The sequence below is a fragment of the Tiliqua scincoides genome, chromosome 3 (genome assembly GCF_035046505.1).
Source record: "Tiliqua scincoides isolate rTilSci1 chromosome 3, rTilSci1.hap2, whole genome shotgun sequence".
Lineage (NCBI taxonomy): Eukaryota > Metazoa > Chordata > Lepidosauria > Squamata > Scincidae > Tiliqua > Tiliqua scincoides.
In genome coordinates this window covers 105,790,162-105,815,191 of record NC_089823.1, presented here as the reverse complement: position 1 = coordinate 105,815,191, position 25,030 = coordinate 105,790,162, and positions in this window count along the sequence as shown.

The following is a 25,030-nucleotide window of genomic DNA, read 5'->3' as shown; positions in this document are numbered from 1 at the left end:
CTGTCTGGGTGTACTTGTTTGTTTTGCAGCATGAAAGACCTTGTGGGGCCATCATCAGACCAAGTGAGCAGCAGGGAAGTTCCAGTTAGGAGGCAGGGAAGGGTTAATGTTTCGCTTTTGAATGGGGGGGGGAGAAACTGGCTCCCTTTTCCATCTCTGAAGGAACTGATGATCATTGGGAGAAGGATGGACAGTCTGATTTGTTTCTTTGTTTCTGTGAGGTAGGACATAAGGAGGGTTCTTGCCTTAGAATTGGCTGAAGAAGCCCAGGCGGGGAAGCAGTTTGAAGCAATCATGCTTTCCATCGGCATGGCTCCTTTGGGCTCCATTGTTACCTGGGAGGAGGAAGCCTCATGGGTGCAAATGGGACTACTTCTGAGTAGAGCTGCAAAGAGTTAGTCTTACTGGTAAGCCTCCCAGCTGCTGCATGTGACCCTCTTGCCGCTTCTGTCCCCGCTCTCATGCAGTTCATCCCACCCCCTCCCGCCTTGCTTACAGATGGGCAGGGACATCAGGGGAATGGTTAAATAGAACTCCACATATATACATACTGGCAACAGCCCTGTTTTTTTTTCCCCATAGAAGCATGGCTGGTTTTTTAAAGGGAACAACTTGAGACTCTAGTCTTTTGAAGTTGCCAAAATGCTAAGGGTAACTCAGAAAGTTGTTCTCTCCCCCCTCCCCCGTTATGACTCATTTCAGAGATAAATCACAGGGGCAGAGATTCCTGACTTGAGTCAAGCCATGCTGGACTTGCCCATGTTACCCCTCAGGACCCAGTGAGCCTCCGAGGCCCAGAACTCAAAACTTGTAACAAAAAGTGAATTACACTGGGATTACCACTGGAAATAAATAGATTGTTGCAAGCAGTTCAGTAAACCAAATGTATTATTCATAAATGTACATATGTTTTGCCTTTCTTCTATATTACAACAAAACTGTTTTTGTGTGTATGATAGTTCACAAGCCCACAGATTATTATCATGATAGGCATGTGTGTGTGTGTGTGTGTGTGCGCGCGCGTGCATGCATACATGCATGTGTGTGTGTATGTATGTTTTATAAAAGAAAATGTTCATTGAATGCACTTCTTCTCTGGCCATTATTATTATTCATTTCATATCATGACTGTTACTGAAAATAATTTTGTCATGGGGAGGGTGCCAAACCCCAGGTGTCAAATGACCTTTGTACGCCACTGATCCCAAATCCAATCATGTTGTAAATAATGTTAGGAATGAGCTTAGGAACAACCAGGAGAAATAGCAGACGGAGATTAGAAGCAAAACCAAATAAATATTGTAACATTTTTTTCACTGGATTTTTTTTTTTAAACAGGAAACTTTGTTCAGTGTTTCTTGTGAAAAGGAAAAATGTGATAAAATGAGTAAGAATAAGGAGCGGAGGCAAGCAAAACAATAATAAATGTAGTAAATATAGTACAAACAACAGATGTGCATGTTTCTTAAGTTTGCAAGATGGCAAAGAAGCAAGCTACACAAACTGCTCCATAATCTGTAATTTAAAATGCCTTTCATAAGACTATAAAATGATCTATACAATTTCCCTGGTGAAAATTAATTATTGTTTACATTTGAATGCAAAAGCAGCATGAATGGATCCAAGTACTAATGGCATCACTCCCAACTTGGTCTCAGATTTGACCATTAAATTATAAACAGAAAACATTGGAATGAAAGAGGTTGTTGAACACATCCGGACAGGCAGTGAAACCTAAGTATGCCGGTAGAAATTGGGAAAACTATAACCCCCACTCAACTTGGTCGGGTAGAGTGTTTCTTTTGCCTCTTCTCATCCTCATCTTTTATACTATGAATTACTGTAGCACAGTGATCTTAAACTAGAGGTGAAGTTCCCAGGGAAAACCAAGATCAACAGCTCAGTCTTAAGGTCTGGGGCCACTGCAAAGAATAGAGGCGCTGAAATGGCTGCCACTGTATCCTACAGGGCCTGGTCCAGTCCCAGGAGCCTCCTTGAGGAAAGAGAACAAATGCTCCCTTACCCCATGTCAGGCTCCACTAGTGGCAATGGGTCTCCTCAGATTAGCAGGTGCACAACCCACTATTTAGCGGGTGTGCAACTAGGGAGGCCCGTGTTGGGCAAAGCAGCTCAGGAGGGGGCATAGGATTCAGTGGCTGACTCTACCACCTTCCCTGCCCCCCTCCCGAACCCAATTCCCCCCTTGGGTCACCCTCCCTCTGCCCAGTTTGACCCTCCTTCTGCCCTCCCCCAGCCCAAAAAGCCTCACCACAGACCGGCAGGAGTACTTACATTGGCTGCTTCAACAACACATCTTCCCAGCAGAGTGTCTCCCACCAGTGAGAAAGTGCCTTATGGCACTTTTATGAGACCCAGTGCCAGTGGTGCAAGCGTACTGCCAGCGCTAAACTCCATAAGATTGGGACCCAAGTTATCAAACGTTATTTATTACAAAAGAAAAAAACCCACCTTGTGGGGTGGGGAAGAAACAGAAAAGGCACATATATTCAAGATGCATTTCTATTAGCTAAATCTTGTAAGATACTAAAGAATAAGTGCAGAATCCTTGATTGTACCTATGTTACAAATAGAGTCATAAATATTATATAGGTTAATGTACCTGCCATTGCTCTCTCCATAGTAATGAAACACGCAGTGATTATTTAATTTTTAACAAACTTCATCTGTACTGCTATCTACATCAGGGGTGTCAAACATAAGGCCCAGGGGCCGGATATGGCCTGCTGAAGCTTTTTATCTGGCCCTTGGACTCTCAGCTGCCATGCAGTGCTGAGATGTTACTGCTGAAAGGGAAGCCTGCATGATAATTGGGCTCTGCTATATCTGGCCCTTGGACTTTCAGCTGTGTTCTGTTTATAATTTGTTTTAATGCCAATAAATGTTCTCGAAATCGAATCGACTTTCAGCTGCTGAGCAGTATATGGATTGGTTTAGGATATTGAACCTAGTTGCTATCAATGAAGAACTTCCTGAAACAAGATCTCAATTGTGAAAAACACAAAACCACATTTTCTTAGTCAAAAGCCCATCTTAAACACACAAAAGAAGTTAAACAAGGTGCCTGCTTTGCAAGGGACAGTCTCCAGTGAATAAATAAGCTAAATGTCCACCATTGTTAGATAATGCCTATAATAATCTGAAAATAACACAGGTATGCAAAAACTCTCTTTTCAAAAAGTTCCCTGGAGAGAACACAAATGTGTACATTTCAAAAACCGCAAATGTACATAGGCACTTCTGCAGGAGTGGAAACCAAAGTACAAACATTCAGTTTACAATTATATTGAATCCATTGATTGAAACCAGTTAACAAACACACTGGATTACTTTTACAGCACAGTTTACAGGGGTAGATCAAACAGAGTTGGTATGGACCATTGACTTTGTGTGCCACCTCAGAGGGTATGCACTAGCAGTGCATTTGGGCACCTATGGACATCTCATTATGAACAAAGGGATCTTTAAAATACATATCCAAACCATAAGCTTAGCACAGCCAGACATGGATGGAAAAATCAAAGTACTTCGGCATTCCTTAGCTTCCCTCAGCGTGGAACTGCCATGGCATTGTCAGGCAGCAGAAAGACCCCCAGCAAGCAAAGGAACCTTCAATAAAATTACAGATTTGTTGTTCCACAAAGCTGAGTTTTTCTTTAACTATGGCAAGGAATGTAGACAGTAAAAAGAGCCATGTGTTCAGTTGTTTTTTTTTTCCAGGTTCCCCTCTCCTCAATGAACTCATAAAGAGGTGGATGAGCTGTGCTGGCATGGCTACTAAGCCTCTGAGGGTGCAATCCTAACCCACTTTTCAGCACCAACATAAGGGGAGCACAGCTTTGAGGTAACAGAACAAACATTCCCTTACCTTGAGGAGGCCTCCATGAGTGCCACCCAAGTGCAGGATGCAGCACATGTTCCATTGGCACAGCTATGCCATCGTGCTGGAAAATTGGTTAGGATTTGGGCCTCAATCACCCAAAATTGGTGGAGACATATTTATTTATTTATTTATTTTAAAAAACTTTTCCCCAGCTAGAAGCTACACAGAGGTACACAGTTAGAAGCTGTTGGGAATACTTAGCACCTCTTAGCTTCAGGGCTGGCCTTACCCATTGAAATTTGAATCACCTGTGATCAGATTAGAGGATTCTTCAGCCTCTGTTTATCAACTAGATTAAATTTTTGCCCAGCCCATAGGTGTACACATTTGGTCCTTGTTGCATATATGCAATGTTGGGCAGAAATGGCTTAAATAAACTAAACCAGCTCTGAAAAAGTTAGGCTGCAAAAATGGTAGTGCGAAGGACCCCCCAAAAGAATAGGTGAGCCATCCTGACAATGGAAATGGCTGGAGGTGTGTTTTTACACCATTACCATCAGCAGGTAATTAGAGGGGTTACAGTTTCACTGAAAGCTTTCAATTGCCCTGACTCATGAAGGCATGTCCCTAGCCTAAAAATGCCAAAGTTCCAACTCATTTCCTGGGAACAGGGGGGAAAGAATTCATGACTGGGCCAAATTACAGTGGTTTTAGCCCCTAAAATGCTAACTTCTCCTCCATTTTTATATGATGCCATGGCAATACAGGTCACCCTTGCTCCGTTCCGGAACCCAGTAGATAAAAAAAATGTGGATTTAAAAAGTGGAAAAATAGATTTAACCACCCACTTCAGGTTTCTTACCCTTCCATTGCTCCCAATGGAATAAGGTCTTGCCTCAACATTTGCAGGGGCTTGATTCTGGGACTCCCTGCTGTTACCATAAAATGTTAAATAAGAGCAGTTTAAAATAAATAAAAAAAAAAGTGTGCCCCTTTACAATTGTGGTTTAAAAACAGCTTTTCTTACTGTTGTAGAGAGGCAGTCAGCAATTAGAAATGCAAAGGACCTTTGCCTGGCTCAGATGAAGAATGGAATGATTGCTTGCATGACTGTCTCTCTACAACAGTAAGAAAAGCAAATTTTTAAACTGTAATTTTAATGGGATGCATTTTTCCCCTTTTCCAGGGATCAGCACATTCCTTCTCATTTGCAGTGGCCATTCATGTTGAGTCAAATCTGAGTATAACAAGGTTGGACCTGTACACTTATAAAAACTCTAGTTTTAAAAAGGTCCATCTTTGAACTATAAACAGTTTTAAAAAATCAGATCAATTACTTAGGATCATTTTTTGGCCCATTTTTTTAATTAGCTGCATCTAGCTACTTCTATGGGAAGGGGTGTGAAATGTTGATTTGAACTCACTATCCATCATAAAACCTGGATGACTCTGGGCCCAATCCTATCCAATTTTCCAGTGCCGGTGCTGCCATGCCGGTGGGGCATGCACTGCATCTTGTGATGGGGCAGCAGACACTGAAATCCCCTTAAGATATGGGAACATTTATTTCCTTATCTTGGGGCTTTATTGCAGCTACACTGATGCTGGAAAATTGGATAGGATTGGGTCCTCTGTTGGCTAAGTATGCAACCTCAGTGTAGTACAGGTCCAGCCTTGTTATACACGGATTTTTTATATACAGATTTTACTCAACATGAATGGCCCCTGCAAATGAGAAAGAATGTGCTGATCCCTGGAGAAGGGAAAAAATACACCCCTTTAAAATCACAGTTTATAAAACTGCTTTTTACTGTTGTAGAGAGAGAGAGAGTCATGCAAGTGATTATAGGTATAACCTAATTATCCACATATTTTTTTCTATCTCAAAGTTGATGAGAAGGGCCCTTTAAATTAAAGGAAAGCTATCTTTTAATAATGCCAGAGAGGGCAGCCAGCTGACAATCCATCAATCATTCTCTCTGCAAGCTTCACTCCTCCCTTCCCACTGAGCACTTGAAAGAAGGTTAAATGGCAGCAATTATCACCTTCTCCATTCTTTCCCCCTTGCTGGGGCTCCTGGTGAAGGAAGGGCTTGCTGCCTCCTAGTGAAGCCTAAGCTCCTGGAGACTGATTGTGTGCATTTCAAAGGTCAGCAAGGCTGTTTTTAAACCGCCAGAGCAAAGAGACTTTGTTTTTTAAATTGATTTGCTATAGTGCATTTTTTGCCATCCACTTGAGTTCTTGGAACTCTCCTGAACAATGAGACTCAACCTGTACTTGACTTCTCCACTGCTCTTCCCCTTTGCTTAAAACTGGGCAGCAGAGGAGAGTTCTTACCCAGCAAAGAGAGAAGGGAAAAGCAGCCTGGAGCCTTGAGGCTGAACTTTGGCCTCCACTTTACACAGTTTAAAAATAAACCACACATATAGAGAGACACACACACTTGCACAAAGGAAGAAATTGATAAAGGCACAAAATGTGTTGTCCGTTTGAGTGCACTCAGGACAAGAAAGATAAAGGGGGGTTTTGTGGGCTGATAGCAGGGTTACCAAGGCTGGCTGAGCCAATGACCAAGGTTACGAGTCAATTTCTGCTGTTTGTGTGTTGCAGGAGTCTGCCATGACCAAGCAATCTTCTTATCTAAAACCAAGGTGTAGAAAGGGCTTGGAAGCAAGCTCAGAGACAAGGCCATAGCTATAGCTGTTCAAGGAAGAAAGCAGGGCAAGAGAGCAGAAGCTGTTTCCCCAGGGATACAAAGTGCATTGATGGGCAACCTACAGATAATAGCTCTTCAACTTGTGTGGCTTTTGGTTGTTTTCAAGTGAGGAAAGGGAAGAAACCTGGGAAGGAAACAAAAAGCAGGTGTATAATAGTTCTGTGTGCTGCTTTACACACTGGTTCTTAGTTAGTGGCTGGAACAGACATGCTTCACACAGCAGTCAAGCAAAGAGGTTAAATGGTAGCAAAGAGGACATATGGTTGAAAGACAAATGATACAACATACAGCTTTTTATACCTTTTTCTCCCATAGAAAGCAATGGAATCTTCTCTGGGAGGAGCTCACCAAGGAACTCACTGCAGACACCTGTCCATAAGTCGATCCCACAGATAAGTCAGGGGCAGGTTTTGAGTCAACAATCATGGAATTTTCTATGGCCCTCGGATAAGTCAGGGGTTAAACTTAGGGGGGTGACTGACTATAGTTTTGTCTGATTTTACCCAAGGCCAGATCCTGAAAAATAACCTACCACTAATTGTTACCTAAGAACTGTAGTCTCTAATTTATTAAAAACATAATAAAAGATCATAAGATACATTTTTATTTTTTTTTTTAATTCTGGTCTTCGCCACCTTTTTGTCAACACTATTGGAGTAAGTGCACTGTAAACAACATACCAGTAGAACAGTGGTTCCCAACCTGGTAGTCATGTACTCCAGGGACACTCAACAGGACCTTTAGGGATACTTGAAAAAGAATGAAATAATGGCAGAAAAAGGAAGAATGCCTTGCAAGGACCAGCAAGGCAGGAAGGAAGGTAGCTAGCTGACTATGAAAGCCCCACCAATAGTTTTTGGTCATCCATTCATCTATGAAGCATTGATTAAAACCAGCACAGTAAAAATGCTGAAACATAATATGGAAAGTGATCCATTACCCAGAATTTCTCAGCACACTTTTGGTGCAAAACAGTGCAAAGGCAGAGTCTTCTGTTCTTCAAACAGATGAAAAGAGAAAACACTGTAATAAATACATGAAGTCTGGGTTTTCATAGAGAGGAGATGAGGGCTTGTATTATTGCAAACATTTTGCTAATATGAAGGATACAATTTATAGAAATGGGCTGCCAAGGGATATGCAAGTGAAAAAGGTTGGGAAACACTGCAGGAGAACCATGAATCAAATCCACCTGTAAGGTGTCTGGTGTGTTAAGCCAGAAGCTCTATGTACAACATACAACCCATAACACATAACTGAGAGTGTGCAATTCAGTTCACAGCAGAGAGATGCAGTTGCATATATTTGCAACCCTTTTAACTCAGAAGTAGACCCACTGCTTTCCATGGGTGTTATTCTTAAGTAAGGGTGCATTGAATTGTAGCCAGGGTCTTTGTTTCAAATGGAAAGGAGGATCCCATCCTGGTGTTGGAAAAAGCAGACCTGCTTTGCAAGCATTTGCAAAGGAAAGAAGGAGGATAAAAGGTTAACTTTGACTGGAATTTCCCAGTTGCTGTAGAAACAAATGATCTCTTGACTAGTGAAATGAAACTTTTCAGAGTTGAAAGGCTCTGCCCTCTGATTGACTTGGAGATAAGGCGAAGTGATAATTGGAGCTTGATTACTTGGCAAAAATTACTTGTCAAGTATCTAAGGTACTTCTGTGACGGCCCTTGATTGTTCATTCCCAATACGAAATGGATGTTCCTCTTGCTTTGCACCTTACTAAGCTAGCTCTGGAGGTCAGGTGCCTCATTAGCATGGACTTTGTGATTGAGTTTAGCATGGACTTAGCATTAGCAGTAGCATGGACTTTGTGATGGAGTAGGTGAGGGAAGCCCAGCTTCTAGAGTCACAGTATTGGCTTATGGCACACTCTTCCGGCTATCACCCAGCACATGTGTGCAAATGTGTCAGGCATCTTTGCATTTAAAAAAGGTTGTCAGGCAACACTGGGGGGGAGCTTCAGGTGGGCCCCCAGGAAACCTTGTTCTGTGGCCTCCTGGAAGACCTCTGATCCCAGCCCTATTCACCTGTATTGGTAGAAGCCAGTAGGGCACAATCTGTATTCCCCTCCCCCAAAGATATTCCTGTTCTTCTCATTGTTCCCTTCTTTTGTTTTGGTCCTGCATCAAAACTAATTGATGGTTTTTATGACAAGGATTGTGAAACTGGGCAAAAAGACCCCACAAAAACACATTTCGACTATAGTCAAAGTCAAAGATTGTTTATTGTATTAGCTAATAGCCATCACAATAAGATAAAACATGTAAATCCAAAAATACATCAAAGATACAAACAATGATAAAATGAGGTCAAAATCAAGCACAAAAGGCACCTACACCCATCATATTAAGGAATCTCCTTTACAATCTACCGCTATTTCCCCCAGGTAGTTGGCACGAATAGTTCTGGCAGCTTTGGCAAACAGCGCCACGCTATAGGTGACCGATGGGTCATAATCGGAAAGTAACCAATACAATTTCGTAAGTGTGTTCTCCCCTTGAAGGGTAGCCAAAATAGACTCCAAAAATCTTATCCTAGGATTTTGATAAAGCTGACAATGAAGCAGGTAATGTACAATATCTTCAATCTGTCCTGCTCCGCAAACACAAAGCCTCAAATGCCTGGGAATGGACATATATCTGCCATCTAGAACTGCAGTTGGCATGATTTGAAAATGCAGTTCAGTGAACGCCTTTCTCAAGGAGGCAAAGGTAAGTGAATATAAATATTGCACTCTTGAGTGACTTGGTTTCAAGAAACAGTACAACTGGGAGAAATTTGAAGATCTTACTATATCTAAATCCTGATTATTATCCAGTTTAAACATCCATTCCCTTAGCATTTGTTTTATTTCAGAAAAGACAAAAATGTCAGTAGAAAGGGCTTTAGATTTTAGGAACATTTGCACCTGAGTGGCCCATCCTCCTCTTCTCCACTGCTCAGCCAAACAGAGTTTAGGAAGACGATTTTCCGACATGTCCAGGACTCTCTTGTAATAAGAAATTATAGCCACGGCAGCCCTGGCCTTAATAGATACCATATCTGTCTCCATTCTAAGAAAAGCTGCCGGAGTAGATGGTGGACATTTCGACTATAGTATTTTCTACCTTCTTTCCCTATATGCCTATTTCTTCAAGCACCCCCACTCGCCATCCTCTAGGCAATGCATATGCATATCCATGGGGTAAATAACTCATGTGAAAACTCTCCATTAATTATGAAGTGGAAGGCAGCCATTAACATTTATTTTCAATTAATTATTCAATATGTTACAAAGTTCGTAAAATCATAGCTCATGCATCATGAATTCATGTCTTCTGCTCAGTAAAGAAAAGTTATGCATGAATGTCTGAGGTCTGACATTCAGAGCAAAGAAGGGTAGAGTGTTTCAGCATAGCAGGTGAAGCAGACAGCTGTTTGAGGATCTCACTGCAAGGCTATAAGTCTTTAGCTGCTAGATAGTAAAATAGTTTTGAAAAATTACATCATCCATTACTAAAGCACTGTGCACAGCACTAACATTAAGAATACTAGGACAGTTTGTGCCTTATTCCAGTATTTCAAAAGCACTATGATGATACATTTCCATTGCATCCATTTACAGGTGGTGTCCTGGTATCCTCAGGGAATCCACCCCAGAACGAGGTTCTGGTCACATCTGGGAGGTCTGCAGTTGGGCAATCCAGGGGTTTGGCATCTGCAGTGAGGCGAATCCTGAATCTGTGGATAAAGAGACTCCACCTGTATGTTCCATCAGATGGACATGTTGAACTGTTGTTTCCTTCCATTGCTTTGATCACCACAATGTCCAAAGGCTTGAATACACTGAAGCCAGCATGAGAGTGGGTAGTGGATAGAAATGAGCAAAGCTGAAACAGAATAGCCGTGTTCTAAACTTGGAAGTCCAATTAAAATCTCACATGCAGGGTATAGTTTAAGTGATTGGTCTTTAACTCAGAATTATGTGAGTTGTCACTATTGGAAACCAAGACTGTGAGGGTGTAATCAGAGGCAAGCCAGCCTGCCACCCTCTCTCATTGGAATTTATTGCCTACCCTATTCAGTGGTTCTCAAACTAGGGTGTTGCGATGCCCCAGCTGGAGAGCCCTGGCCTCTGCCCTCTTAAGGGGTGGGGAGGGAGGGAAGGCAGTGATGCGGTACGCTAGATCGCCCTGCTTTGGAGGGGCGAGGGGCATGCTGCCATTTACCAGAGTCTGCAGCAGCCTCCCAGGAGTGCGGGGAGTCCCCGTGCCAGCCTCCACAGGGCTCCCCACACTGCAAAGACCCTCAAAATTGCAATCACGACCACCTCCGGTTCGAATGCAACACCAGAAGTGGTCAAGATCACAATTATGAGGGTCTCTGCAGTGCGGAGAGCCCTGTGGAGGCTGGCGCAGGGGTTCCCCGCACCCCCAGGAGGCTGCTGCAGGCTCTAGTAAGTGGTAAGCAAGCCCCAACGACCCTCCAAAGTGGCCTGATCTAGCGCATCACTTCACTGCCTTTCCCCCCACCCCTGCACACACTTACTGTGGCTCTGTGGAACACACTTAGTGTGGAACCACTGCTCTAACTGGTGGGGAGGATTGATTAATATTCACTAATTGAAAAGCACTACTAGAATTTGCTGTAGAGTGATCAGATATGTAGACTGTACCTTCACTGGCAAGGTCTTTTGATTTAGTCTAAAGATAGAACACAAGATATAGAAAGGAAACAGTATAAACAGGAGACTTGTTCTCTAAGATCTTAAGACTCTGCTGGCTTGCAAAGCTAAAAGCACATATAAATTTTGTAATAGGGATATAGCTGGCTAGACTCCTTTGAAATGTCCTAATGAGCCCCGTGACCAGGCAGCAGAGAGAAACAGTTGCTCCCCTTTGAATGCTCACTATGAACAGAGCTCTAACAACTATGATTCACAATGTAATGTTCCTTTCTCCTGCAGCCAGCAGTAACCCCAAACATCAGAAGTCTTGCACTGTGGCTTACCAGGGAAAAAAAGTATTGTAAGCAATAAATCTGGAAAAAACTAACAGCCCAATGCATTCTGGCAGCAGTCTGTCTTACAGCTTCACAAAATCTGCCACTCTATAGCGTGCTACCAGGCTGCTGCTAGAAACAGTGAGCAGTGCCAGCCATGTTGCAGTCTCCTGGATCCCCTGGCACTGGTAACTTAGCAGTGGGGGTGAGCCTTGGACAAGTAGGGGTAGGACTGGGGCATTATGTGGGAGGATTTGGGAGGGCAGAGAAGGGGAAGAAGGGGGTGAATCTTGCAGCAGTGTGCGTGCCGGATCTATCCTCTCTTTTTAAAACCACCCCCCCCCATACACCACAAAAAAGGTGCTGTATGTCCAAGAAGAGCCATAGGTCTCTTATGCAGAAGTAAGTAAGAAATATTTTTTCTTACCTTCCATTTGCTTGTGGGTTACCACCCCGCAATAGGATGTAGCACATACCTTTTTGGTGTGGCTGTATTGATGCTGGTAGCAGGTTTGGGGCCCAAGTAAACTCTTTCCACTTGTTAGTCTGGGATGAAAGTGGTTAATATATACATAGTGCATGTTGCACAGCCAGTAATGCATTGATTCCTGAAAATTTAGTTAGCTGTATTCATAGCAACCAATTTACTGTAATATACTAACACCAAGTATATAATCAAATTATTGTTCGGTTGCTATAAATATACTTAAAAGCCCAACTTCCACACAGTGATGCAGGGGGGCTGGCATGACCTTCAGTGCACCCTACAGGGGAGTTTTGGCTGCTTTAGATCTCCTCGAGGTAAGGGGACATTTGCCCCTGCCCCATTGCTGCCTTCCTCATTCCATCCCCTTTCTGCATTCCCTGCCCTTCCCCCACCCCTGTGCCACATTTATCTGCTCCAGAGGACCTCTCCTGTGTGTGCCAACTTTGCAGCATTTTTTAAACTGTGTGAAGGCCTGGTGTGCTGGTGGAGCATGTGCTCTGCTGGCACACCGCTTGGATAGAACTGGAACCAGTGTGCCACTTGGATGAAATTGAGGCTTGACCCTCTTTGGATACAATGCATTGATTTCATGGCACAAGATACTACAGCACAAGATACTACAAGCTGGCACAACTTACTAACTCATTTTATTTATTTATTTATTTATTTATTTATTTATTTCCCACTTTATCTCCCTGCTGAACATTCAAAATGGATAACTCCTGGTGTCTTCTGATATTTTAAGCCTCTGCAAGGTGTTTATTGTTCTGCGCTACTACAGGACTCTACACTTGAGCAACTAACACAAGTCTAACATATTTCATGTTGTTGCTCTATGCCACTTCCCTTTTGCTCAGTCAGCTAATTTGGAGACACGTCAATGGAATGCAACCTTGTTTCTAGTAAACCAATAGATATTGCAATGAAATTGTAATAAGGTTCTTTCTTGGCTTCATAAATCTGTCTCCCTTTACCATCCACTTTCCTCTGATACATCTCCTAGCCACTTAGCAGCCTCAGTGACAAATATTGCAATTTTTCAGACTAGATGATTAATAAATCCAGCTTTTGCTTTACCCAATACATTGCACAGACTTTTAGATAAAACCTATCTCACTGAGAAATATAATTCTATCTTTTTAATTTTAATCGTCCTGTTACAAATGGTGCTCAAATCATTTATCTGATGAATTAATTAAAGTGTGCAGAGTTGGTTTCAGGAGGATTGGTGTTGCTAAGCTATCTCCAGCCTTTGCATTCCCTGACTGAGTAGCCAGGGAAACAAGGGATCTTTTGGGCTATGTATAAAGATCAGTGTCATTGAGAACTGATTCAAGAGATAGGCAAGGGAGCGTCTTCAAAGTTACAAGAGATTTATTAAAGGAACATATAATTGCAAAGTTACAGATTCAATAAAAGTCTATAAACACTAACACAGTATTATCCAACCTGGAGGTCACGAACCTCCTAGGCAGCAGGAAACACTGTATTTCCCCTTAAGGGAAGTGGCAACCTGACAGTGATGGCAGAGGGCAGTGATGTCACTCCCAGGTTTGCACTGCCAATGTCGACTTTTAAAAGGGTTTTTTTTTCTTTTTCTTTTCTGATGTACCCATCTGTGGCGGTGGCTGGAGACACCGCAAAACACAGATTCTTACCACCACCGAACATGGGTATAAGTCCAAATATCTCTTTTTTACTTAGTTGGCAGTGGCAGCAGTGAGAACCTGGAAGTGACATCATTGCTGGATGCAAGGAAAAAAAGGTAGGTGTGGGGGAGGTGGGAGGGAGGTGTTCCTGGGCGGGGGCAGGGCGGGCTGTGCGTGGCACGGGGGGCGGACAGGGAGTGGGAGGTGGGGCTGGGATCCGGCAGTTATGCTGGATCCCAACCCCTGTTCCTGGGGAGAACGGAGCAGCTCCAAGCCGCTCCGCTCTCCTCGGACTTGTGCCACCTCAAGAGGTGGTGCAAGTCCAAGGAGACCCAAAGGCATCAGCGGCTCTTACCCAGGGATAAGGGGAAATGTTTCCCCTTGCCTCTGACTGAGCTGCTTACGGCCACAATTCTGCACTGGATACAGGGCAAGCTTCTTGGCTTGCCTGTTCCAGCACAGGATAGGATTGTGCCCTTCCTCCCTAAGCTCAAAGCAGGAGGAAGTAAAAGTGAGATAGGGGAAAGGAAGCTGCAAATGGGAAATCAAATTTCAAAGTATCATTATAGCTACCCTGCCTGAAGACAGTTTGCCAAGCATTGGTGCTGGTTTCTAGGTGGCATTTTGAAGACTCAAGAATGAGGCATGGACCCAGATGGCCACACACTTGGATCACAAAATTGCTTGCACAAGCTGCCAATATTTATGGGAGTCTGGGGGAATGTGCACGTGCTGGTCATGGCCACGGCCTAGATAATTTAAGCCCTTTCCCTGGCCCCCAAACAGATCAGTGTGTGTATTTTCTGTTCCTAATTCAGCTGGTCATGCAAACAGGACAACTGTTATAGCACAGATAGGAACAATGTACATCAGTGGATCAGTTGTTTGCAGTCTTATCTCCTTCTGCAGAGTGTATGAGTAGCATAAGTTGGCCTCTTGGTAGCAGCGGTTAATCGTTTTCAGCACCTTTCCGAAGTTCCAGAAAGAGCAGTGTAGAGATTTGTAAAATTGTTCAGAAATACATAGCTCATAGATTACATGAATATGAGGAAATAATACAAAGTAATATTAAAAAAAAACAAATAGAAAAAAAGAAAAGAAAAGAAAAACCCACTGGTAACAATCCCTAAATGCAGCAGTTCCCCCTGCCTCCTCCTGTCCCCACCCCTCAAGGGAAAAGATGCCCCAGTCTGAAAACCACTGCCTAAAGAGAAATTAGTATTTCACATTTTTAAAAAATCTTGAGATTGTTCCCCTACCAATTAAACATTATTAAACATTAAACATGAGCATTGTTTTCTGACAACTTAAAGAAACAAATAAATCACACCCTTTCATTGCAATTGAGGCTGCAATCCTAACCTCATTTTCCTGGGAGTAAGTCCCACTGAACACAACAGGACTTACTTCTGAGCAGACTTGCTTAGGATTGTGCCCTGAATTGAATTGAATTGGACAATGCAAACACAAGAACAAATGAGTCCCAAATGAGCAGTAAACCATCCATTCTGATTAATGTGGCCTTTGTTCCTTTCAGTTTTATTTCCCCAAGCCAGCTGCCAATAGGAAGGGGGTGGGACTGACAAATTCTCCAGTTTTGGAATGACAAAATTCTTCTGAAATTGTTCAAGAACCTGATAGGGCTTCTTGACATACAGAAACCTCCAATCACAGAACAGCAAGGAGAGGGATGTGGAGGAGTATAAAACTGAAAGGTAGCCCATACTTGCTTCATTCTGTCTTCACTGCTTCACCCAGAAGGAAGGGGAGGGAAAAGAGTTTCAGTTGTTGATTTATATTAAAAGTAAAATAAAATTAGTTCCTCTCATTTAGTTCTATTTAGATTTTTCTTCCAGCAGTTTTTCTCTGTGTTTGTTTGATGTTTGCTTGTAGCCAGAACATTCTATTTTAAACTCAACTGGATCCCATCCTGTCTTCCTAACAGCCTCATAGACTTCTGACTTTATGAAATTGCTTTGGTTTGGGGGAATGAACACTTAGTCATTTTTTTCTCTCTCACCGTATTATTCAGTGGGCAGCTTTGACATTGCATGTTGGAGGTCTCCCTTTCTTTGTAGGGATGGTTAGGTAATTTAAATCCACTTTCCAAACAACTGATCTAGTACCCCATTCCATTTATCTCATGATCTCATTTTATTTAGACAGGTCCTGTTAGGGAAGGCTTTTCTTTAGCAGTGGCAGTTGCTTCATCTGAAGTTTATTTTTTAAGCTCATCTCACACTCCTAAATTCCAATTCTTGTGCACTCGGCAGTTTATTATTATTGAGCAGCTGCCTGTGGCCGTAAATGCAGGGCAGGGCAGGGCAGTTGCAGTCCATCTGAACTTGACTTTCAAACAAGAGATCTACTATCCCTGTTACTCCTTGTTATTTCCCTGATGATATTATTCAGAGCCTGGCTGTGAGAATTATTCTGAATGTTCTCACCCTGCCCATGATTCTTATATTTGTAAGAATCACACACAGGCACACGAATGTTAACGGCCCAATCCTATTATGGCCTTATGCCAAGAATGAATGCACTGGTGATATATAAAGCTCTTTATAGCTATTTCAGAAGGCAAAAAGCCATTTGGCATGGCATGGCCACTGCCGCAAATAACACACTGTTGGGTCTGTGCACGTGCACCAGTGGATAGGGAAGACTGTTAGTGCAGGTAAATCAGTACAGGGGGAGGGGAAGAATGGGACAGAAAGGGGGAGGAACAAGGTGGCGATGAGGGTAGAGAAGAGGATGGACTGGGGCCAGGAAGGAGTGGTATCAATGGCAGCACCACACACCAATATCCTAATCCTTTCCTGGCCTTGATCGACAACCCAGGTCTATGCGGAATTGCACCAACTATAGAGCTGGTGCAGGTCTGAGTAGACCTGGAGGCCCAGCACTGGCATACCCTGGAGCAGCAGTCTCCAGACTTTTCGGTATGAGGGCCACATCATATCATCATATATCTGACACAGTATTAAGGGCCAGAAAATAAATAAATAAATAAATAAATAAATAAATAAATAAATAAATAAAGGGGAATGGATTTTGTATAAAGGATTGGGGGAATCAGAGGGCAAAATTGATTTGCACAGGAAGAAGGGGGAATGGACTCTGGGTTTTGAAAGTCAATATTTTGGGGGAAAATATTTTTTGAAGAGGAAATTATTTTGGAGGGGATTAGGGAGAGAATTAATGTGTTGGAGTTGGGAAATAACTGAGTAATAAGGTGGGAGAAATCTGAGACATAAATTACCGTTAGATACTCACGTATAGTACGTGAAATTTCTGCCAAGCAATCAAGCTCCAATTCTCACTTCGCCTGATCTCTGGGTCAATCAGAGGGCAGAGCCTTTCAACTCTGAACAGTTTCCTTTCTCAAGCCGCAGGCAGGCAGGCAGGCAGCAAGTTTCTCAAGCAGCAGGCAGGGAGGGCAGAGATCATTTCTAGGCAACTGGGAAATTCCAGCCAAAGTTCACCTTTTAATCTCCTTCCTTCTGCTGCAGCCTGGGTCTGCTTGGCAAATGCTTGCAAAGCAGGTCTGTTTTTTAAAACACCAGGATGGGAATCCTCCTTTCCATTTGAAGCAGGCTACAGTTCAATGCACCCTTACTTAAGAATAACACCCATGGAAAGCAGTGGGTCTACTTCTGAGTAAAAAGGGTTGCAAATATATGCAGCTGCATCTCTCTGCTGGGAACTGAATTGCACACTCCCAGTTATGTGTTATGGGTTGTATGTTGTACGTAGAGCTTCTGGCTTAACACACCAGACACGTTAAAGGTGGATTGGATTCATGGATCTCCTGCAGTGGTTCCCAACCTTTTTCTCTTGCATATCCCTTGGCAGCCCATTTCCATAAATTGTATCCTTCATATTAGCAAAATGTTTGCAATAATACAAGCCCTCATCTCCTCTCTATGAAAACCCAGACTTCTTGCATTCATCACATACTTTCTCTTTTCACCTGTTTGAAGAACAGAAGACTCTGCCTTTGCACTGTTTTGCATCAGAAGTGTGCTGAGAAATTCTGGGTGATTGATCACTTTCCATATTATGTTTCAGTTTTTTTACTGTGCTGGTTTTCAATAATAGGTTCATACATGAATTGATGACCAAAAACTAGCTATTGGTTTCACAGTCAACTAGCTACCTTCCTTCCTGCCTTGCTGGCCCTGCAAAGCATTCTGGAGCACGACCTGCCTTTTTCTGCCATTATTCCATTCTTTTTCAAGTATCCCTACAGGTCCTGTTGAGTGTCCCTGGGAGTACGTGAATACCAGGTTGGGAACCACTGCTTTACTGGTATGTTATTTACAGTGCACTTACTCTGATAGTGCTTACAAAAAGGTGGTGAAGACCAGAATTTAAAAAAGAATAAAAATGTATCTTATGATCTTTTATAATGTTTTTTACTAAATTAGAGACTACAGTTCTTAGGTAATAATTAGTGGTAGGTTATTTTTCAGGATCTGGCCTTGGGTAAAATCAGACAAAACTATAGTCAGTCACCCCCCTAAGTTTAACCCCTGACTTATCCGAGGGTCATAGAAAATTCCACGATTGTTGTCTCAAAACCTGCTGTTGACTTATCTGTGGGATCGACTTATAGGCAAGTATCTGCCATAATTTCTGAAGGGGAAACTGCTTTCAGGGAGCGTTGGAAAGATGGGACTGATTGACCAGCAGCCTGATCAGGGTATTGAATGTATCTGGAACTTCTTCTCTCAGGTTTCCAAAGAGTGTGTTATGATTTGAAAAGTTGAGAATCAGGCAGAAGTTACTCTTGCTGTTTGCCTCTCTCCCTCTCCATACCCACACACAAACCCAAACACACAAAACACAGGAGAGCTCTCTTTCCAAGGGAATCCCTGCAAGTGCAGAGCCCTCTGGGGTGATCTTCGAGGAAGCCTCTTCCATGGAAGTATCTCTCCATGCAAGGCTCTGTATACCTGGCCCATCAGTATGTTGCTGCGGGCCAGAATGGCCAAGATTCCCCACTATGTGCTGCAGGTTGGATCACATCCTCTGGAGGACTGGATGTGGCCCCTGGACCAGGGTTTGAAACCCCTGCCCTGGAGCAAGGGAACAAATGGAGCAAGGCCTCCAGATGCCAAAATTCCCCTGCAGGATTCAGCGGGTGCCATATTGGTGCTGCTTCATTACTGCTCAGGGAGTTAAATAGATTTGGACTGTAAGACAAGTGAGGACTGTCTTTCAGTGAATATGTCCACCTATCCAGGGGCCTCTTCAACAATTCCATACGTTTTGTATGGTACCTATTTGTCCTATCTGTCTGAAGGCCTATGGGGTTCCTCAAATGCCTTCAAATAATTGTTTGGCTGGAGATCAGTGAACGCTGAGGCTAGACAAATCTAGTTCTCCTATATAAGTCAAAGGGGGAAAATGTATGAGGAAATGAAACAATTTTGTGATGAAAACTGATTTTGATGAATTAATATTACAATGAATGAGGTTTTCAACAATTAAAACAAATGCAGAAGCAAAATGAGCATTATTTCTTCTTGCATGTTTCCTACCTTGCGTAAACCATTTTCTTCCCCAAACACCATTCTTTTGGCAGGATTCAGTTTGAATAAGAGAGAAATTCGGATCACTGGAAAGCAGGGAAGATTCATGCTTTTTGAAGATTCTAAAGCATTTTCCTTTAGGAAGACAATATCTAAAGAGCTGAACTTTTAGAAAAAATGCATGGCCTTGGGAGGAAGGTTAGCACAGCATATTAAGCATTCTTCCCCAAAAGAAATACTGTATACCGAGAAACTTCTCCTTGAGGAAAAAATAGTGCAAGATACTAAGCTATGAGTAGACAATTCGAATGCACTTGTACAAGCTTGTACATTTCTCTCATTAATGCATAACATTCCCCCCCTTCTAATCCCCTAGGGAACTCTTTTGTAACTTTTAAGTATCTTACACTGCTTAGTGCCATACTCATTAGAACGAGATTGCTGAAGATACTTTCAGTGAGGCAGAGAGTTCTAAACGTGAGCATTCTCGCCTAATGGCAAATTAAATCTTAGCTTGCCTTGCCTTCTCTTCGACTTCTTATGTCAGGGCAAAATGAATTAAATTCTTGGATATGGAAGTGCGATTTTTATCAGTGTACCTTGGGTGGAAATGTCACCGTATTTTTCACTGGAAATAAAACATCAATCTGCCACTTTGAAAGATGAGAACTCTGTGATAACCTTGTGCTGGAAAGTTCCAAAGCAGTTTTGTACAAACAGGATTTACAACTCAAACCTAATTGATTATTTTCCTCTTACATCCAATGAGTACTATCACAAAATTGTTTCTCTTATTGGATGTGGCTTTAGTGGCATAGTGTCTTGGTTTTACTGCTCCAGGATGCAGGTGTGGGCTCACAGGATTAAATATTCCTATGCCACCCTCCCCACAAAATAAATAAATCCCTGCAGACAGAAAACAAACATGTCAGGGAGAATGCAACACTAGAGCTCCTCATGCTGACATATGAGTTTTTTTAATTTTTTTTTTAACTATGTGGAAGAGCGTACAGTCATGTAAACACCCTGTCAGGGTCCTGGGGGGAAAAATACCCCCTAGGTACCTACCCTGCTGCCACCAGCTCAAGAAGCAGGATCACCAGAGGGATTCCCTAGGCTGAATCCCCCTTCCTTATGACATGAACTATTTAATAGGTTCTCTTTAATTCCTCTCTCTTACACTCTACCAAGGAAGAGAGTAATGGTTCTGAGACACCTCAATAACACCCAAACAAAAAGGAATAAGGAACACAGAGCTTAAGATCCATTAATAAAAAAGGCTTTAATACAATCCAAATATACAGTTGGCTAAAGCACTACAACAATCAGGATGCTCCTAAACCTGCAGGACTCCCCCCCCCCAGGCAGAACCCTTTTGTGAACTTGCTGAAAACTACAAAGAAAAATTAAAACCCTAACACCATCGAACTCTTTTACTGACTAGCCAGAACTAATTTAACTTCTCTCTGTTACTCACAATACCAAAACCTAACTCTTCAGGTCTCAGTTCCCTTCTCTAAAGGTTTTTATCCTCTTTACTAATAAACCCAACCCTTCTCACCTGAATCTTTTACACCCAAGGAGTCCCAGCTACTCTAACACCAATGCAGGAAAAGTAAAAACCTACACGAAATAACAGTTCCATGACAACCCCCCTGCAATCTGCAATCTGAACTGTAGAACCCACAGATCAGTGCAGTGGTTTTCAGACTGGGGTGTTGCGATGCCTCAGCCTGAGGGCCCTGGCCTCTTTCTCCTTAAGGGGCGGGGGCAGCCAGGAGGCAGGCAGGAAACAGGGACGTGATCCCCAGGATCGCACTGCTCAGGAGGGCTGCAGGGACTGGGAGCGTCTGCAGGGTTCCCCAGGTCATCAGAAGTGAAAGTGGAGCTATCGCACTCTGCTTCCGCAAAACCGGAAGTGGAGCATGATCGCTCCACTTTCACTTCTAACTAGCTGGGGAGCCCTGCAGATGCTCGTGCAAGGCTCCCCACACCTTGGACAGGCTGCTGCAGGGACTGGTGGGTAACTGCATCCCAGCCCCTGCAGCCTCCTGAGTGATGTGATCCTGGGGAATGCGTTGCTGCCTTCCCCCCTGCCCCCTGCCCCCGCTGCCTCCCCCCACCCCCACAAGAACTTACAGCAGTGCAAACTCTCCTAGAGAGTTTGAAAACCACTGGATTAGTGTATTGGCCCTGTGAGAAAGAGATCAGTGTCTTTTACCGCTTTGGAATCAAGGGCAATGTTTGGACAAAGTGTCACCACTCCCCATTTTCAGCTGCACTGTCAGATGGATTTACACCAGTTTTTCCCAAACTCCTACAAGGGAGTTGGGAGCAGTGTAAGTGTGTGTAGAGGGAGAGCTATGGCAGCAACACAATCCTCAGGGTTGCGCTGCTGCCCGGGGGAGGGGAGGGGCTTTTTCAAACTTACCAGATGGAGTGCCTGCCTCCAGGGAGTGCGGGAAGCCCTGAAGATTCCCTGCAGACTCCCCTCCCCAAGACTCTATAATAGTTTAAAAAAAAAAAAGCTTGATTGAATGTCACTTCCTGTTCTTGATCAAACACCAGAAGTGGCTTTCAAAAAAGTTGTGTTTTGTTTTTTTTTTTTACTATTACACGGGCTTGGGGAGCCCTGCAAAGCTCTCTGCACCTCCTGGAGGCTGGCACTCCATCTGGTAAGTTGGAAAAACTTATCCAGCAGCGGCATGATCCTGGGGATTGCATTGCTGCCTTCCTCCCCTCCCACCTCCTTCAGGAGGCCAGAGTTACATGCTTCCCAGGCTGGTGGGTTGTGATCCATCAGTTTGGGAACCACTGATTTAGACAGACTCAAAACCTTCCCCTACTCTCTGACCCCCAGTATTTAATATGACAAGGGATGTCACAAATATTTGCAATTTGCAGATTCCCATGCAAATATCACAGAGCTGCTTTTGAGGAAAAAGTGTCAGAGAAATGTGGCAGGTTCAAGAATAGAATAAATATTACATGAAGGCAGCCATTTTCAATCTTTTTCATCTCATGACACTGACAAGGCACTAAAATTCTCAAGGCAAATTATCAGTTTTTTGACAATTAACAAGGCACACCAGGCTGCTGGTGGGAGGCTCATGTCCCCAATGGCCGAACTAATAAATCACTCTCTCCCAAACTCCCACAGCGCACCTGCAGATCATTCGTGGCACACCAATGTGCTGTGGCAGATGTTGAAAACTGCTGCATTAAGGAGTGACACACACACACACACACACACACACACACACACACACACACACCTGCAAGTTGAGCCAATATGATGGGATACTAGAGAAAGTGTTTACCCTCCCCCAAGACTCACATAACACATATATTCCCAATAGGTTAAGTGATGCAGCATTAAGCAAATTCCAGACCATGAAACACATTGCTGTCCTCCAACAGGGTTTATGTTACTTCTTTGAACGAATGAGTGTACAAATACTTGTATCACCAGTCACTAATTTATTTATTTAAAGGATGTGCTATGATGATTCACTTCTCTGTGGGAATTCAGGATATACTTAGGGGTCTTTGAACACAGCTAATAATATAGGAAGAAGCACAAGTGGGGGCGGGGAGACCATGACATTTTCTCTGCTATATTTGTCAAGATTAGGATTCCGTATCTTCTGTTTGGACTCCACTGAATCAAGACATTTTCACAAAGATTCCAGTTATTATTTCTAAATTCCACCATTAAAACTTAGGGCAAAACGCATGTGTATCATTGAGGTTGTATTATTTTTTCATTGTATATCCAAATTTTGATTTTTTTTTCCAAGACACCAAAAATATACAGCCCTGAATTATTTTACAGACGTCTTTGTAAAAGTGTAGTAAAATATCTGCACTGAACACATCTAGAGATGAGCAAATAGTCACTTCAATGTTCATAGAATAATCTCACTCCTCATAACCTTGAAATGAATTTCTTTCATTGTTCTTTAAAGATTATGGAAGATGGCCTTTAAGTCTATTTTAAATATTGGCAGTATTTCTTTTAGGTACTCAAAAGGCTGAAACCGACAGCCTTTGAATAGAGATGAAAAAGAAATACATGTAATTAGAGAATTTATCAAGGGAAAAATATACAAGTTAACATTTTACTAATAATATTTTAATGTTGTTCCTTGTGCTTGGAACTGCCTCCTGGAACACCTGTTTGATGTATCCTCCATTCACAGTCTTTTTATTAATTAATTAATTAATTATTAGATAGGATAACACAGAAGAATAATTTTCTTTTATTCTTAAAATCCACTTTTCTATGATGACTTTAGCACAATAACTTTGCTCTCTTTCTGTACTATAACTAAGCTTAAGTATTTACAAATGAAACAATCACAGGTCCTTCCCTTGTTTATTCCAGCCTCCATTTCTCTGCACTTCCTCTGTTGTCTACCTAACAGCCCTATAGAACTTGCACTGACTGGAGAAGGTGAGTTTGTGCCAGGCAGCTCAGGAGATGGGAGAAAGTGGTAGAATGGGTTTCAGAGAGTGGGGAGGGGCATTTTTGAGTGAGGTAGGCTGGCCCTGTAGGGGGATGGAATCAGCTGTGGCAGCACAGGCCTTACACAGGCTACTCAGATTTGTGCCAACTAAATAGATGGTGCAGATCCAAGTAGTTCCAAAGGGCTGGCTGGGGTTCAACACGGGGTAAGGGGAAACCAAACCCTTACCCCAAGGTGACCTCCAGCAGTCTCTCAACCTGTGCTGGATAGAGTGTGGACCACTGTGGCCCGGTTGTACCAGTGCAGATTAGGATTGTGCCCTTAATTGTGTCTATCCAGATTGTAAGCCCCATAGAGCAGGATCGTATGTTCTTTCTCTGTATGGTGATAGTGCATAGTAATAATATTAATTTTAATCATAATATTAATAAAAATAATTTCAGATGAGTGAGATGCTTGAGTTCACTGCTAATTTAATTGAAAATGACCTTGACTTTTAGATTTTTTAAAAATTATTTACTGAGGTCCTAATCCTATCCAACTTTCCAGCACTGATGCGGCCACAATGCAGCCCTGAGGTAAGGGAACAAACATTCCTTTAATTTGAGGAGGCCTCAAGGTAATCTGAAGGTCATTGAAATATTCCTAGGTTTTGACTGAATTTTGGTCAGGAGCCAGACTTCAGCTTTGTGACTGCATCAGCAAAAGCAGCCAAGTTCGAAGCAGAGATACTGCATAACTAGTTGCTGTGCCAGAAGGGTCAGTTTAGCATGCAGGTGATATGAGCAGCTGCAATGCCTTTCACTCAGGAATAGGGCACCACTGCTTTGCAACTCATGGCTGTGAGCAGCTGTGACTCTGCTTGGACACACTAATGTCCCAGTACTATCCAGGGCTGGTCTGCATGATGCATGATGAGACAGTCTCTGCTGCATTTCACAGGCCAATCAGGGACTAGGCTGGCAAGCAGAAATAAGTGAGGAGTGCTGTGTGTCAATGTCGAAAAGAAGGAAACAAGAGAATTCAGATATAAAAGCTTCAGGACCCTTGACAGATCCGGGGGGAGGGGGCACTGACCTGTTCCAACAAGTGCTTACTCATAACAGATCCCTTGAGTTTGACTAGGTGTCCATCACCAGGTACTGCTTCCTTATGACACAAACATTTATCACATTAACCTCGAAATCTGAAAGCAACTCACACCTTTCGTAAATGATCAGATGTAATCTCCATTTCTGTTATTAACCATGGCAGGTTGGTAAATGTCCAAAACAAACACTGTGACACAAGTAATTCTGACATTTATTGGTGAATTTTCTGACATTTTCCCCATTGGCCTTCTAGA